Here is a 17,970-nt window from a genome sequence, read left to right on the forward strand (position 1 = left end):
TAACTGTGACTGTGACTGGAAAAGAGACACACAGAAACAGCCCCCCCCCCCCAGTCTTTGGAGAGAGAGGTTTAAAAAAAAGCGTGTAGAAAAAACAGGACTCTTGCTTTAAAAACAAATCAATGACTCCCCCCCCCCTTTTTTTTTTTTTGCTCCTGACAGTGAGTCTTCTGCACTTGGGATGGCTTTACAAGCAGGCCTGTGTATGTCAGCAGAAAGCCAGCTTCAGTTGGGAAGCAGGGGCTGGTGTGAAAAAGAAAAAAAATCTGCTTACTCCCTTCCCCCTCTTCTGTTCCAAGCTTCTGAAGGAGGGCACGGAGAGGAAACAATGATTTCCCTTCCCCCTCTGTCAGAAATTTAGAGGCATGGTTTGGGAGCAGAGCAAAACAAACGTCTCTTCCACCCAACCCTGTAGCAACCAAGGGGCCTGGCCACCTAGCAGTTTTTATAGGCCCCCTCTGCAGCCTCAGTTCCCCCAGCCCTTCATTTGTATCACCTGTCGATTCTAAGCAGACTGAATTCTTGATTATATTGAGCTGAGACAGGCTGCAGGGAGGATGACAAATCAGGAAGAAGGAGGAGCGGAGCCCGAGTCCCTCACAGACTGCCTCACACCTTGAACATATATGAACATATGAAGCTGCCTTATACTGAATCAGACCTTTGGTCCATCAAAGTCAGTATTGTCTTCTCAGACTGGCAGCGGCTCTCCAGGGTCTCAAGCTGAGGTTTTTCACACCTATTTGCCTGGACCCTTTTTTGGAGATGCCAGGGATTGAACCTGGGACCTTCTGCTTCCCAAGCAGATGCTCTACCACTGAGCCACCGTCCCTAAAGCAGACAGATGGAACTCTTCATCATGCATGGGGGCTACATAGGAGAAAGTAATTTTAAAAGTATGATGGGAGTAAGGTTTTATTATGACAACTCTAATTCAATAAGCATTTTAAGGTAGATGCTGAGCTGATATAATTTAGTGCACCTTCCAGTGATGTCAGGAGTTTGTGGCATATGCAAATGAGTTATACAAATGAGTTGTGCTAATGAGTTCCAGCACCTCTTTTTCTACAAAATGACCCCTGAATAGGAAAGATTTGGATTGGGAAGTAGCTCTTGAAAAAGAGGAGAGAGGAACAAAGAAAAGAAAGAAAAAGAGTTAGGAGGAGACTGATGGGTTTGTACAACAACAAAGTGTGTACACCACTGCTCATGCAGAATTCCACTCTGGCATGACAACAGCCACTATTGCAATAACACCCTTTTGTGCATGTAAACAAAGAACTGCCAGAGAAAACTGCAGCCTTAGTCATTGCCTTACCTTCAATTGGGCAGTGTGCTCCTCCCTTTCCTCCTGCTAACCAAAGTACCCACTGATACTTTGTGTAAGGAGCCCGCCCTCGCCTATCTGAAGGAAACAAACGCAGTGCCGAGAGAAGCATGCAGCTACAGAATTTTGGATGAGGCAAAGGAAACCCCCAAACCCCTATTTTCTCTGGAAAGCAAAGGACATTTAAAGGCATGGTTCCTGCTTTCAGCCCTGGGCCATTTGCAGCAGAACTTGGAAGCAGAAAGGGTATTAAGCCCCTATGTTTCTGGGAGGGGTGGGATGATTTTCTTTATTGATCCCCCCCCTTCCTACAATGGCCTGGTTTGGGCCACTAGTTTTACGTTGCCCTCTTTTCTTTTATAATTTTTTTTAAAATGAAGTTTTATTACCTAGATATATATATTTTCTATATCGGTGATCACAAACTCGGGACCTGCTTGATGATTTTAAAAAACCCTTCGAATGGGGCAGCGCATAATTAGGATTATTACGCAAGAGCTTTTCAGCTTATATCCGGTGGCGGATATCACAAAAATTATGCACGGACCTTTTTTGGCTCATCATCAGCTGTCATTAGTATTTGTGTATTTTATGTGCAGCCCAAGACAATTCTTCTTCTTCCATTGTGGCCCAAGGAAGCCAAAAGGCTGGACATTCCTGAGTTAAGTCATGCCAGCTTGATGGCATCAGGTAACACAGAGGGTAGGAAACCTCTAGATGGAGGCCGAAGGTCTCCTATCACAACTGAACTCAAGACATCAGATCTCTTTCCCCCTGGAGAATATAACTGCTTTGGTGGGTGGACTGGGGCCTCTCCGTCCCCCAAAGTCTGGCTTCCACAAAATCTCCAGGAATTTCCCAGCTTGGAGCTAGCAACCTTAGTCAGGACTGGCCCCAATGAGTTCTCCCTCAAAGGCCAAAACAGGCCTCCTCTCCCTGCCTTTTACTAACAGAACCAAACTTTGTTGTTGGGTTGCCAGGTTCAACTCAGAAAACATCTGGGGACTTCAGGGGTGGAGCCAGGAGACTTTCCATTCCCCTCCCCAAAATAAATAAAAAATGCAGCAGTGCAGTTCCCCTAAATACAGTCTTAATTTCCTCATCCCCTAGCAGCTGGCAGTACTTCCACTAAATGAAAGTGAACACACACACACACTCACAAAGCAGGCAGAATAACTTCGTTCACAAGCACACACTTTTGTGATCTCACTAGGGTAATTTACTCATTGAAGAATGTAACCATCTTTTGTATTTCAACCAATTTCTTTAGACTAACATGAAAATGAAAGCAGAGCGGCCTAGGGGGTGGAGTTTTCCTCCAAACAATCAGAGGGACCTGTGCTTGCTTCTCTTCCTTTTACACGCTCACCAGGAAGACCCAGGTGGCTCTGCCTACTTCCCCATCCGTTAAGTTTTTCTCTTGGTCTTCCATCCAGGTATCTCAAATTCACCTGCCCTGCTTTGTCACACTAATTATCTCCAACAGCAGGCACTGAAGGGAAAGCAAAGACAGCTTCTGCAGTGGCTCAGTCTTAAACACAGGAGTCTGTATTCTCTGTCTCTCTTTTTTGCTCTCTTTCCCCCTCTCTCTCTGTAGACCTAGAATAAAAGGGATCGGGGGTTTTTTGTCTATGTCTCTCTGGCTGTTTGGTTCCCCAGAGGAGGAGGGGAAGGAGTCCTCAGCTGTGGCTGTTTTCCTCCCTTTCCCTCCCTCAGCCAATCAATCGAGCAAAGGCTTTCTTTCTCTCCTCTGCGAAGCAGTGCCTCAGTCCTCAGTCTGGAACGCAACAGACTTTGAGTAGGGGTTGACGGGCTGAAGGTTGATGGAGTGCACACCATAGCCAATGTGAGACCTGGATTTGGCTTCACCACAGGGCTTTTTTATGTAGAGTATCCTAAACTTTTGAAAAGAAACAAAACTGAATTTTGGAACCATTTCCCCTCCTAGGATCAGTTCTGCAATTGTGTGGAGATTCTGCTGAAGGAGAGAAACAAAATCCTGGCATACAAAGCCGATATAGTGAAGGAAAGCCAAGACCTGCTCGTAAGTATCAGTATTGCCGGGAAGCTGAAACTTACAGTCCCAAATGCAGAAAAGTCATGTGAGAAGGAAGCCTCTCGCTATTGGGAATGGCTTGGTTTCCCACAGGACAGTTAATGAGAGACCTCTTAGAAATCACATTTTGTGAATGTTAAGAGGAGCACCTTTCCTCTCAGATCTCTGTGATGAGAACTTTAGTTTACTGTACCAGTGCAAAAGCTGCATGTGAAAATAATCCTAGTGTTCCTGTGTGTGGAGACTCAAGACGCTCGTTCAGCTCTTTTGTCTTCAGCAGGCACAAAAGTACACAGGGGGAAAAACACGGAAGACAATTCAGAATACTTGAGTGTGAAGGCAGCCTCCTCCTATATGGAATTTGTTTCCAACAAAGAGGGAATGAGAGACCACTTAGAAGGCGCTTTTCTGATTATGAAGAGGCACACCTTTCCTATTATATCTCTGTAATGTTGGGTGCTATACCAGGTTCACATGATAGGAACCTTAGCGTCTCAGTGTGTGTCTGAGGGGTGGACGTGAGAAGATTCTTCAACTGTTTTTGTTCTTTGCTGCTGCATATGTTGTCCCTCTGGCCAGGGCTAGCAGGGGAAACAGGATAAGCTGCACTTATGTCTAGTTTGGCCTTTGATGACAGTTTTGCTTTTTATGTTTTGTAAAGTAAAACAGTACTCCAAGAAGAAATTGATGCAAAGATAATTCATGTGGATTTTCTCTTTCCCTACCAAACGTTGATATGATCTCCAGGAAAGACAAAATTCCCTTTCCGGCAGGAGTCTCCTCAGGGCCGTCTTCCCACTGTGGGCACTGTTATTCTTCTTTTTCTGTCTCAGAGGCAAACCAAAGGAGAGCAACAGAAGGTGCTGATCAAGTTCAGGCAACTACAGAAGTTTCTGGAGGAACAAGAGAAATTTTTGCTGGCCCAGATGGAAGAGGTGGAGAAGGAGGTGGCAAGGAAGAGGGACCAGCACCTGGCCAGACTCTCTGAGGAACTCTCCTCTCTGGAAAGCCTCATCCGAGAAATGGAGACGTGTCAACAGCCAGCCAGCAGTCTCCTGCAGGTAGAAGTGTGGCAGGAATAGCCCAGGGTCACCTTGGGGAGAATGCTGGCTCCAGATCTTCTAAGTGCCTCCTTCACTTAGCAGAAAAGCAAGCTAGCCCTGTTATATACAACAATAGAGAATCACAGCAAATAGATTTAAATTAAATAGAAAATCACTTTGAACTTAACAGAAATGCTCTAATAACTATTTTGCAACAATCGACGTATTTATATATTCACTTTCTATACGTAATCAATTCCATACAAGTGCTAATAACGGTACAATCCATATTCCATTCAAGGAATCCATATTCCATTGTCTGCTAGTGAGTTTCCAGGTCTGCAGAAAGGCCGCTTTCCTCTCTGTTCCTTTACATCTCCAGCAAGCGGCAGACTGGACAATCTCTGAGTCCCTATGAAAGTCCAGCCCCTGGAAATGCATTCTTCCCCCACCCTGAGCCCTCTGCTCCTCCCAGATAAACATAGGCTGCTCAGCTTCCATCTCAGAAGTCTGGGGAACCCCATGCAAGTAAACCCAGGTTCATGGGTTGCTGTTTCAAAAAAACCAACTAGGAAAGAGGGACACTTGCAAAGTTTTTCACAGCAAGTTTTAAAAGGAGGAGCAGGAAATGTATCCTATATTGTGTGCTTGGAGCAAGAGACTCTAATCTGGAGAACCAGGTTTGATTCCCCACTCCTCCACATGCAGCCAGCTTGGTGACCTTGGGTTAATCACAGTTCTCTGAGCAATTCTCTTAGAGAAAAGCAGTTCTGTCAGAGCTCTCTCAGTCTGTTGTGGGGAGAGGAAGGTAAGGAGACTATAAATCACTCTGAGTGAATGGCATTCTCTTCTTTTTCTGTGGATACCATCCTCCGCCCTCTACCTCTGGGCTTTAAAAAGAAGGGCAGTGGCTAGATTGCTATAGTATTGTGACAGTATAATCTGTGGCACTAATCCCTAGCTTTTGTTTTAAAGAACATGCAGGCTGCACATTTCCACTTTTATCTCTGCAATGATAAGGACTTTACTGTTTTAAAAAATGAAAGCTGGGTATCAGTATGCTGTTATGATGCTAGTGTAATCTACGTATTATTTTTAAGCCTAGAAAATGCCCTCCAATGAAAAGAAGAGAAATCACAGTGACTCAGGGCTGAGGCTAGGAAATTTGCTGGGAATGCCTCTGCATCCGTGGGTGGCCACAAGGGGAACACACCCTAATCTGTGAGCTTCCTGCCTTCCATGTGAGGAAAAATCTGTCTGTGAAAGTTGCCACTGTTGAGTTGTCAAAGCAGATCACCTAGCTCTACTTTTTCTGCTGTTATTAATTTCACAGAGATTTTCTCTCATAGATCTACCCCAGTCTATCAGTGAAGTCTGCTAGCTGGACACAAGTGAAAGGATAGAATGGAGAATCTTCCAGAGTTTGAGAGGTCTTCCTGGTATGGTCTTTTAGCAAGCACTGAGGTCTCTCTCTCTGCCTTTTTTCTTTAGGGTGCCAGAAGGACCTTGCAGAAGTAAGTAGGCCTTTAACATTAATCTTCTTAATGCTGGAAGTGGACTGGGTATCCTGTGGAGAATGTCGTCCTTCAGGATCATGGCTGAGGGTCAAATCAGGTGTAATTAAGAGCATGGATCACCATCTGTCTGTCAGTGGCAAACAGCATATGCCCAAAGCCTCATCCATAGGAAATGGGGGCGAGGTCCTTGGTTGGCACCTAGCTTTATATCTCTAGAACAATGGTCCCCAACCTTTTTGAGGCTGCAAGCACCTTTCAGATTCTGACATGTGTGGAGGGTGCTGCCACAAGAGATAGTGCCACTCACAAAATGGCTGCTACAGCTTACCTTCAGTCACCCAGTGAAGATCCTTGTGATGGCAAATGTTGCCAGAACAACATTTATCCAAAACACCTCACAAAACACAGAGTTCAGGTCTCCTCAGCTTTGCTTATTCCACAAAATGGCAGGTGGCGAACTTTACTTGGCCCAAATAATGCCTTGGTTGGCATCAGGGCTGGCTGCAGGGGCACTTGGATGTCCTCCCAACCCAGTCTGATGATGACTGCCCAATCCAAACTGGTGTACTCTGTTGTGTCAAAGAGGATAGGGTGAGACTACACATCATGAATCAGAAGTTGGCTTGTCTGCCATGTTTCTTCCAGTGCTCCTGAATCACATGGCATCTAAACATTCTGCTCGGCTTTTTTTTTTCTGGCAGGAACTCCTTTTCATATTAGGCCACACACCCCTGATGTAACCAATCCTCCAAGAGCTTACAGTAGTCCTAGTAAGAAGAGCCCTGTAAGCTGTTGGAGGATTGGCTACATCATGGGGGGGTGTAGCCTAATAGGCAAAGGAGTTCCTGCTACAAAAAAAAGGTGGTTTGCCATTGCCCTCCCCAGTCATCTGCACTTTCCCCCAGCAAGCTGGGTACTAATTTTACTGACCTCAGAAGGATGGAAGGCTGAGTCATCCTTGAGCCGGCTACCTGAACCCAGCTTCCACTGGGATGAAACTCAGGTCATGAGCAGAGGTCGACTGCAGTAATGCAGCTACCACTCTGCAGCATGGGACTCTTATAGTACAGGCATATCTGAGTACAGTGATAACATATGATGTGTTTCCTTTCTTTAAGTATCTGCCACACTCTTAAAAGCATAAGAAAAGCCTGCTGGATGAGACCTGTGGCCCGTCTAGGCCAGCATCCTGTTTCATGCAGTGGCCAACCAATTGTCCTGGAGGGCCAGTCAAACTGAGCACAGAGGCTTATGGGCTCCCCTTCCACCCCCTAGCACTTGTGCTTAGAGGTTTGCTGCCTCTGGGTATGGGGTCTTCCTTCAGTCCTCAAGTCTAGCAGCTATTTATCAATGGGCCCCTCCATGAATCTGTCTAATCCCCTTTGAAAGCTCTCTGTTCTGGTGGCCATCAATCACTACCTCAACCTGCAGCGAATTCTCATCAACTTTGTTGGGTACCCCTCAGTTCTCGTACTATAGGAGGGAGTGGAAAAAACATCAAAGTGATGTACCTGATTCTGCCTCCTCCGTTTTCTCCTCACAACAGCCCATTTTTTGTGTGAGAGAGAGTGGTCTGACGTCACCCTGGCTGAGAGTGGGATTTAACTAGGGCCCTACAGTCCTACTCCAGAACTCTCATCAGCTTTCTTTTTCTTCACTTAGGCATTTGCCAGACAGAGAGGAGTAGGGGATGTGGGGTTGCTGTTCTCAGGGCCAACTTCGGTGGGAAGGGCGGGATATAAATCGAAATATAAATAAATAAAACTTGACAATTGATTTTTTTGGAGAGTTTGACCTGGGCTCCACAATGCCACACAGCGGCTGCAGAGAATGGCTGTTAAAAAAGCAAGCAAGCCTTGTTTAGGTCTCAAATGCCACTGTGGGAGAGGAAGGGCTGCTGCCTCCTTTTCCCATAGTTGTTTTTTCATGCTGAGACAGTGCTGGGGCAGGGAATTTCCCTGTTTATGCTGATCCACATGCACAAAATACTCGACAAGGAGCAGCAAAAATGGGCAAATAATTTCCCTAGTGCTATTTTAGTGTGCAAAAACAGTTGACGTGGAGGGGGGGTCAGTTTGAGTCCGAAAGAGCTGTCTTTTATTTTGTGGTAGACATTCCCTTTGGCTACTGTGTGGTTCTATGAACACAGGCCAAATTCATAAGAAAGCAGGAGGTACAGTGAGGTGAACAGTCCTTTTCAAATAGCCCCTCATCTTTCTGTGCTTTCAGCCTCAGTCTGTGTCTCTCTGCTTTCTACCAGCTCCTTCCTCTGCTTTTCTAATCCTCTTGTGTGCGGAAGGGGTTGATTCTGAACTGAATGGATGTCACCTTAATGGGATTTTCCCCAGGTATGAAGAAAAGGAGCCATTTGAGAGTCCAGTGGCTTTTCCTCTTGCGCTGAAGTGGCGTATCTGGGACTTCTTGGATTTAAATCCGCTTTTGGAGGCCATCAAGAAGCAATTCAGAGGTAATGAAGAAACACTGCAGGTGTTTCAGACTGGACATTAGAGTGGGCCTGATGTGTTTTCGTCTGCTCCAGCTTGCTTTTAACATTAGCAGACCCAGGAACGTGGGAAATGTATGTATCATCAGAAGGCCATTTTAGTTCATCATGTAAAGTTTTCTGGTCAAAATTGCACTGTATGGATTTCTATGTTGCTGATTTCTAATCATTACTGTGACCATGCAAGGGCAAATTGAGAGGAAAATGGTCCAACAAGCACCTAAAATGACAGGGATCAGGAGGAAACTGCCCTTCAGGCATCTGCATTTAATGAAGACACCCACCAGATCCATTTCAGGGACACCCCTCCCCTTTGGTGTAGGCCAGTTTGGTGTAGGGAGAACCAGTTTGGTGTAGTGGTTAAGTGTGCGGACTCTTATCTGGGAGAACCGGGTTTGATTCCCCACTCCTCCACTTGCACCTGCTGGAATGGCCTTGGGTCAGCCATAGCCCTGGCAGAGGTTGTCCTTGAAAGGGCAGCTGCTGTGAGAGCCCTCTTAGCCCCACCCGCCTCACAGGTGTCTGTTGTGGGGGAGGAAGGTAAAGGAGATTGTGAGCCGCTCTGAGACTCTTCGGAGTGGAGGGCGGGATATAAATCCAATATCATCTTCTTATTATTATTATTATTCTTCCCTTTCTCTTTGCAGTGTGCCTGTGGCCAAATGAGACTTATCAAAACTGTTCGCTTTAATTGTCTGTGTTCGTTTGAATATGTCCTAGCTGTGCCCACAGAAAGGTCTCAAAGGGACCACGGTGCTGTTGTAGTTACACCCTTCTAATACCATTGAAATCAGTGATTTTAGAAGGCGCGATGGAAACTCTGTTTCGAATCATCCTCAATTTACCTGGATTGGATCCTTACTGTGCCACACTTTCTGTGAGGTGGATCTTAATTAAAGCAAAGTGATCTGTGAAAATGAATTTGAATATTAGCACCCAGATTCCCCCCCAGAAATAGCTTCTGCTTAACCTTTCAGCTGTAACTCGGAAGAAATACGTAACTATGTACCATGAAGTCACAAGGGACTTATGGCGACCCCAGCCAGAGGTTTTCAAACCGAGTGAGAAACAGAGATGGTTTGCTGTCCTCCCCTCCCCCCCTGCAAAGTCTTCTTTGGTCACCCATCCAAGTACCGACCCAGCTTAGCTTCTGAGATCTGACAAGATGGGGCTATACCATTCTTCTTACCCTCCCCAAGAGAAAATAGACAGTATTATTAACTGATATTTTTGTCCTAAGATTTGTAATAAGCACAAGGGTCTCACTTTCTGTTCCTTTGCTTCCTCAGACACTCTGGATTCTGGACTTCACCTGCAGAAAGGTACGTTTTTCTCCATACACCAATCAATTATTTCTGAACTAAAAAGCTTCACTGTACAAGTTTTGTGTTCTTCTGCTTGGTGTTTGCAAGCATCAGGATAGTGTCTTCGTGGCTCTGCAAAATATATGTGAGGCAAGGAAACAATTCTTGATGCTGAAAGACGTCTGTGGCTTGGCTGAGTTGCATAAGAAAAGTCTCAATATTCTTCTGCCAAAGGTGGCTGTTGAGGCATCCATTTTTCCAGCCCAGGGAAGATCATGCCTGAAGGTCAACAACTCTGTGTTGGTAACTGCAGTCCAGAAGAGATTCCAAGTGGTAATATAGCAGTTCTTTTAAAATTGCTGCTGAGGATACAACAGACATTAGTTTTTGGAGCAGTGTTAATAGAAGCAGAAAGGGGACATGAATTAAGTACCAAAGATATTTCTGTCAGTTCTAATTTGATCCTGGCCACCTCCACAGGGATTACCTGCCCCATGTTCAACATTCTTGTGTAGCAGGTTTTTTCCCTGCTTCCCCACTGCATTTGTGCATCTCTTGGACTTTCCCAGCTTTCTGAAACCTCATTTCCACTGAAGTTTTGGGAAGGATTGCAGTGAAGTGTGGTTGGCTGCTGTATGAGTGGGAGAATTCAGAGTTTCTCAACCTCTGTGGCCACTATTCCCCTGACCTTGTCCTGTGGTGAGCATTTCCTCACCTGACCTCTGGGGGGATTTTTATTTTTTTAAAAAAATAGTTTCCAGGATCTGTTATATCATGATCTCGATGTGATGTCTTACCAAATGTGTACCTGGTTTTCTGAATTCCCAGCTTTGTTCAAAAGTAAATCTCTAGACATTTCTGTTGTGAAAATATACAAGTATAATGATATGTATAATATAATATAATGATATGAAGAAGATATTGGATTTATGTCCTGCCCTTCACTCTGAATCTCAAAGTGGCTCATAATCTCCTTTACCTTCCCCCCACCCAACAACAGGCACCTTGTGAGGTGGGTGGGGCTGAGAGAGATCTCCCAGAAGCTGCCCTTTCAAGGACAGCTCTGAGAGAGCTATGGCCGACCCAAGGCTTTTCCAGCAGCTGCAAGTGGAGGAGTGGGGAATCAAACCCAGCTCTCCCAGTTATGAGTCCACGCACTTAACCACTACCCAGACTGGCTCTCTCAAGCACTGTAATTTCAAAGAGCCCTCCCCACCTTTATTTTATTTCCTTTCCTGGTCAGCCCTCCTTGCTGACGGATAAAAGGAAGTAGTTTTTCACCCAAAGGATGATTAACACATGGAATTCACGGCCATAGGAGGTGGTGGTTGATACAAGCAAAGCCAGCTTTAAGAGGGGATTGGATAAACATATGGAGCAGAGGTCCATAAGTGGTTATTAGCCACAAGGTATAGATGGAACTCTCTGTCTGGGGCAGTGATGCTCTGTATTCTTGGTACTTGGGAGGGGCAATAGTGGGAGGGCTTCTAGTGTCCTGGCCCCACTGATGGACCTCCTGATGGCGCCTGGCTTTTTTGGCCACTGTGTGACACAGATTGTTGGACTGGATGGGCCTTTGGCCTGATCCAACATGGCTTCTCTTATGTTCTTATGCTCTTCTTCTCCTCTCATTCCGGAGCAGTTCCTAGGAGCTCCTGCAGGTTTTGCTGGCTGTCACCTAGGAGGTGTGAACGGTCTCGCTTCCCCCCCTCCCAGGTGCCTACTTGCAAGTAGGAAAGGAGCCAGCTTTTTGTTGGCTAAGGGGTAGGTGCAGAGATTGCCAAGGGGAGAATACTTTTTCTCAGAAGGCACTTGAGTCAGAGTGGGTATACTGATATGACCCTAATGGGCTTTATTACTTCAATTTTGGTTCTTTTGTGAACTAGTGGGCCTCTCTCAGAATTCTTCTCTCTGTTCTCTGGGGTGGCTTGTTTGGCGGGTTGGGACGCTTTTAGAGAGGGAGTTCTACTGCTTCAGGACCAGACTGGGGCCTGGGAGCGAAGCCCCTCCTCTCTAGGAATTGCAAAGTTCAGGGACTATCCTGGCTGTCATGGAGGAGCTTCCCCCAGAAACGTCTCCACCCCAGGCCCACAGAGAAGGAAGACTCATGGTAATGAGTCAAATCTTCTGTTCCTGTGTCTGATTTCCAACCAAATAGCTGTTGTTCTTTTTCTCTCCCTCACAGTTCTTTGCTTGGCATAGGATATGGGAGGAAATAGATTGTGTTCCTGTGGGTGCTTATTGTGTACTTTGTCTGCCTTCTCTTGAAGTGGACAGGAAGATTGCTCTGCCTTTTAAAAGGACAGGAGGAAGCAGGAGATCCTGTTGACCAAGGAGAGGGTGGCAGAAGTGGGAGGAGGCCATGACCGGCAGGAGGAGGAAGCGGAACAGGCCAAAGGGTGAAATCCCCGAACTGATGCCATTTCTCTTCTTCTCTCCTCATCTTCCCCCAACAGCAAATGTGACTCTGGATCCAGACACGGCCCATCTACGACTCATCCTGTCTGAGGGTCAGAAAAGCATACAAGTCGGAGAAGAAGCTCAAGCTCTGCCTGACAGTCCTGAGCGATTTGACTTCGATTGTGCTGTGCTGGGCCGTGAGGGATTCACAGGAGGCTGCCATTTCTGGGAAGTCCTTGTGGGAAGTGAGGAAAAATGGGCTGTGGGGGTGGCCAGAAAGTCTGTGAAGAGGAAGGGAGGCCTCACTTTTACTTCTGAGGAAGGGATCTGGGCTGTGGGGAAGTGGGCAGGGATGCACAGGGTTGGTATAAACGCTCACCTTCCCCTGACTGTGAGTGGGGAGCTGAAGAGGATCCGAGTGTGCCTGAACTATGCTGGGGGGCGAGTGGCCTTTTTTGATGCTGACCGAGCAGCCCTTCTCTACGAGTTCTCTGGAGCCCCCTTCCGTGGAGAGACTCTCCTGCCCTACTTTTGGGTGCGTGAAAAAGGCCACCTCCAAATCTCTTCATAGGACTTTTTCTTCACACCAGGACCATCAAGAAGAAAATATTTCTCAAGAGTGCCCCTTTTTGAGTCCTGTAGAGGCCTCTCTTGTCTCCAGTCACCAAAACAGACTGCAGTAAAGTGGAGACATTTCTCCCTGCCTCCATTTCCCAACATTCCTTTCTCCTCCTTTGTATCTTATTCCTTAAAGCAACAGTAACACCTTTCACATTGTAAAGGATAACAGGCTTGTACTACAGGAGAGCTCCAAGCAGACCATCAGGACCCTCTCCAGCCTCCATTCTCCTCAAGGATGAGAGGAACCACTGCAGAAGAAGAAGAGGTCCCGCATGTTTCTATTATTATTCTGGACTTCCTCTTTTCTTTACTGGACACCATCTGCTAGGATTTCCCAGTGTTCAGCCTACACTTTCTGACAGACACTGAAGGTCTTGTCGCTATCCAGGTTCCTGCGTTCACAGCATTTGTTTTTCAGTTGTACCAGAGACTGAGAAGGTGTTATGCTTTTTATAAAGTTATGTTGTGTTGAAATCTCTGCTGCTTGATTTTTTAAAAAAGGGGGTGGGGATGGCAAGCCATTTCATAACTCCCAGACAAGCCCCAGAGGGTGCCGTCATTTACTGACTCGATCCTTCTACAACTTCGCAGTTGGAGAGGAAAATCAGGAGGTGGATTTGCGTAACCAGGGTCCTGCTGAGCTATGCTTGCGTTAAGGTTACTCTTCTGGTTGTTTTTGTGTCTCTTCTCGAATCATTATGGGTCCTTTCATCCACACAGCCATCTCACTCTCCTTTGTGTCCCCAAGGAACGGGGCGCCCTGGTTTATCCTCACCATGACCCAGTGAGAGAAGTCAGGCCAAGAGCGAGTGGGCTTCGTCCTGGAGAGTTTGGGAGCAAAGCTGGGGAGGCTGGGGTCTGGGGAGGGGCAGGACCAGAGGGGGGCATAGAGTCCATCCTCTGAAGGGACCATTCTCCAAGGGAAATGATTTATGTTGTTTGGAGATCACTTTTAATTCTGGGAGCTCTCCAGCCCGTCCCCCCCTCCCCCCAAGGCTTGCAATCTTATATGTGAGCAGAAATTTGAACCCAGGCCTCATTAGTTCAACTCTACCATACTGTGCACTGCAACACACCGGTTCTCAGCTCTGACTGTCGTATTAATGTGTCATCTACACATTTCTAGACCTAATCTGGGCCAGGATCTTTGGATCCCCTTCATTTTTGCTCTAGGCATTTCGATCCTGCAATCCTTATTTTCTGGTGCGTTATGCCTGCCAAAGACAGATGGACAGACACATGAGGCCTCACATTATAAATTTATTTGTAAAGCACTGTCTGTGGAATTGACACTGCAAAGTACAGAAAAACAGGTCTCTGCCCCGATGAACTTTCAGTGTCATATTTGCCATAAACTAGGAGCGGAAGGTGCCAGCAGGGAGAATTGGGAAAAATACATAAATTCTAGGGATATGGAAGTAAGAAGTTCTGCCCAAGGGTTCAAAGAAAAAGGGGACCTTTAGGGAGGGAAGAGAGGCGATACCATGCAGGCTGCCTTAGAAGGCAGTTCCAGGTGTAAGAGGCAGGAAGGGAGTACTTGTTTGAGGGCGCAGGAGGCCTCGGGAGGCAGAGTGTGGTGAAACTGAAGGTCAGGGCCAGGGCTGTATCTGTGGGAAGGAGGAGGGAGGCGATGGAGGCCTTTGAAGGGCAGAATTGAGCTGTTTCTGCAGGATCTAGGAACAGACGAGAAGTTAATGGAGGGATTTAAAGAGATGTCATTTGATCAGCATGAGAAGACAAGTGGAGGATTTGGGGTGCAGAGTGCCTGACAGAAGGAAGGTGGCTTGAGGATGACTTAAGGTTGTCAATCCCCAGTTGGGGGCAGGGGGTCCCCTGGTTTGGATCAGTGTTCCCTCTAAGCTGAGTTAGCATGAGCTAACTTTAATAGCAGTAGCTCACAAAGTAGAATTTTTGCTCACAAGACTGCAGCTTAGAGGGAACATTGGTTTGGAGGCCCCCTGCTTCAGGGTTATCAGAAAGCGGGGTGGGAAGGGAATTGTCCGCTGGGCACTCCATTGTACCCCACAGAGACCAGCCCCCATAGAATTGATCCATGGGTATCGGGTGTGTGTTGAGGTAGAGGCACCAAATGTCCAGCATAGCATCTGGTGCTTCTAACACCCCCCCCCCCAAGTTTAAAAAAGAGTGGACCAGGGATCCAATTCTATGAGCCCCAAATGAAGGTGCTCCCATCCTCCATTATTTCCAATGGAGGGATTTAAAAGGAGCATGATCCCCTAAAATGTGATGGCCAGAATTCCCTTTGGAGTTCAATGGTGCTTGTACCACCCTTGCTCCAGTCTGCAGATATTTCCTGAATCAAACCTGGGAACCCTAGTTTGGAAGATCAGAGGGAAAGTGGAGAGGGCTGCAAGGGGAGAGGTGACCAGAGCAGGAACGAAACTTTGGGCAGAGAGGAAGTGCATTTTTATTTAATGTTGTCAAGGAAGGAGCCTCATGATCTGGCAAGAGACTGAAGATGGAAAGCAAAGGAGAGAAAAGAGGCAAAGATGAAGCCAAGGCCTCATGCTCATTCTACACAGATCGTTGTGGGTGATGTCAGGGAACGAAGGGAGGAGGAAACGAGGCCTCTGTGCTGGCCTCATTTATTATTAATTGAATTTCTGCACATGAGCAAATTTTTTGCCTTCAGGGCTTCTTTTGTAGCAGGAGCTCCTTTGCATATTAGGCCACACCTCCATGATGTAGCCAATCCCCCAAGAGCTTATAGGGCCTACTGTAAGCTCTTGGGAGTTTTGGCCTAATATGCAAAGGAGCTCCTGCTACAAAAAAAGCCGTGCTTGCCTTGATGCTCCAAGGAGGCCGTTCCATCCCACACTTCTTTCTTTTTTTGTTTCCAGGTCATCGCTGATGGCAACCGCACAGAGTTGTCAGGCAAGGGATGTACAGAGATGGCTTGCCATTGCCTGCCTCTCTGTAGCAACACGACTTCCTTGGTGGTCTCCCATCTAAGAGCCAGATCGTGTAGCTTCTGAGATATGATGGGATGGAGATAGCCTGGGCTGTCCAGGTCATGGCCCTCCCCCCACTAAAAAAAGTAAAGGCAGTCCCCTGTGCAAGCAAGCACCAGTCTCTGACTCTGGGGTGATGCCGCTTTCACAACATTTTCTTGGCAGACTTTTTACATTGTACTTTTTACAATGTTTGCCATTGCCTTCCCCAGTCATCTACACTCCCCCCCCCCCCCAGCAAGCTGAGTACTCATTTTGCCGACCTTGGAAGGATGGAAGGCTGAGTCAACCTTGAGCCGGCTACCTGAACCAGCTTTCGCTGGGATTGAACTCAGGTCGTGAGCAGAGAGCTTGAACTGCAGGACTGTAGCTTACCACTCTGTGCCACGCCCCCCCACCCCACTACTGGAGGAGTTTAAAAAAAATTGCTAACAGCTAGATCAAAATAGTTGTATGTATTAAAATATCACTGCTATCTATAGCTGCAATGTATTAATATCCAGAATTCATTAAAAAAAACCTTTAGTCCTTCCCCCCCAGTTATAACAATGTGCAGCCAGTACAGCTTCCGTTATATGTCTGCAATGAAAACTATCAGAGACTTACTCAAAAGAAGTTAGTCATTGCCACAGCACATCAACATAATGGCACATCAGCATTTTTAAAAAAACTACTGCTGAGCAGTGTTCCCTCAGCTTAGAGGGAACTAACTAACTCAGCTTAGTGCCAGCTAGCTCACAGATTTTTAGCCTTCAGCTCACACATTTTTGTCTTAGCTCAGGAAGGATGACCCCAGAGCACACTAATTTATGCAATAGCTCACAACTTTCATGTCAGTAGCTCACAGCTTCAATGCCAGTAGCTTGCAAAGTAGAATTTTTGCTCACAAGACTGCAAGTTAGAGGGAACATTGCTGCTAAGCGCCTCAAAAGCTGGATAGGGCCTGGTCCTTTCTTGGCCTGTGTTAAGAAACAAACCGAATAAATGTTAGCAGGACAAGAGGAGATGACTCACTCTGCTGGACTCCTCCCTGAGGGGCTGTTCATCTGAGTTCTGGGTCTTGTACCTCCAGGGAAATGGAGAACTAGGGGGTTTCAGAACCAGAAGTTTTCAAGGGCTACTGGAATAATTATTTTTGTTTGTTTGTGTTCTAAAACTGTAGCAATGAAACAGCACTACTGCCATTTGTGTGTCCTAAAACTTATCATAAATGTTAATAACAGAATGCCTGTAAACATGCAGATGTCCTTCTCAGAAAACGTGCACTTTTTGTTGCTGGGATCCAAGTTCTTTGGCAAGAGCATTGTTGGAAGGTTAAGATAAGAAAGGTTGAGACCGGAAGATATTGAGATACTCAGCAGCCTGATCGGCTCCTTTCACCCCTACTTGCCGGGGACCTCTAACATCTCCCCAGACACTGGGATGTCTCCTCTGCCAGACCCCTCAGCCTCCCTCCCTTCCCTCCAAGGCGCCTAGTCCAAAGAAGTGCTAGTCCAAGGCGGCGTTCTTTCTGTCTACTTTCTCTATATTTAAAGATGGCTTGCCATTCCAGTTTTGGAATGACGACGTCTGCTTAGAGCATACGAAAGCTTACATTCGGAACAAAATGTAGTTGGTCTTAAATATGCCCCCCCCCCCCCCTGTCTACTGCTTTGTTCTTTTCCCAGCGCCTCTTTCTTGGCGGGCTTTGCTCGGCTGGTCGCTGATTGGGTGCCGGCTGCAGAGTCATTCGCATGTAGGGAAACGCCCTCCTCGCTGCTTTGGGAAACACGGGAAGAACCGAAACCGATTCTGTTCTTCTCTCTCTCTCTTTCCCCCCTGGCCAAGGCAGCCATGGCGGCTGAAGGTCCTGTGCAGGAGCTCTGCGAGGAAGCCTCTTGCTCCATCTGCCTGGACTTCTTCAGGGACCCGGTGACCATCGCCCAGTGCGGCCACAACTTCTGCCGAGCCTGCCTGACCCGCAGCTGGGGGGAGGCGGGGGCTGCAGCAGAGCCTTCCTGCCCCCAGTGCAGAGGAGCAGCTCAGGAGGGGAACCTCCGCCCCAACCAGCTGCTGGCCAACTTTGTCGAAATAGCTAAGAAATTCAGCCCTTTGGAAGGGAAGGGGGCGGAAGCGAAGGGGGGAGAAGGGGTAGGGGGCGTCTGCGAGAAGCACCGGGAGCCCCTGAAGTTTTTCTGCCGGAAGGACGAAGCCCCCCTCTGCGTGGTGTGCAGCAAATCCCAGGAGC

The 17,970-nt window shown here is 47.1% G+C and overlaps 1 protein-coding gene across 1 annotated transcript in view; it reads left to right on the plus strand.

Annotated features, from left to right (window-relative positions):
• LOC132572179 (E3 ubiquitin-protein ligase TRIM11-like) overlaps positions 1–17,970 on the plus strand; it is a 69,102-nt gene that overhangs the window by 31,176 nt on the left and 19,956 nt on the right. The window lies entirely within an intron of this gene.

This window comes from Heteronotia binoei, chromosome 5 (assembly GCF_032191835.1).
Source record: "Heteronotia binoei isolate CCM8104 ecotype False Entrance Well chromosome 5, APGP_CSIRO_Hbin_v1, whole genome shotgun sequence".
Taxonomy (NCBI): domain Eukaryota; kingdom Metazoa; phylum Chordata; class Lepidosauria; order Squamata; family Gekkonidae; genus Heteronotia; species Heteronotia binoei.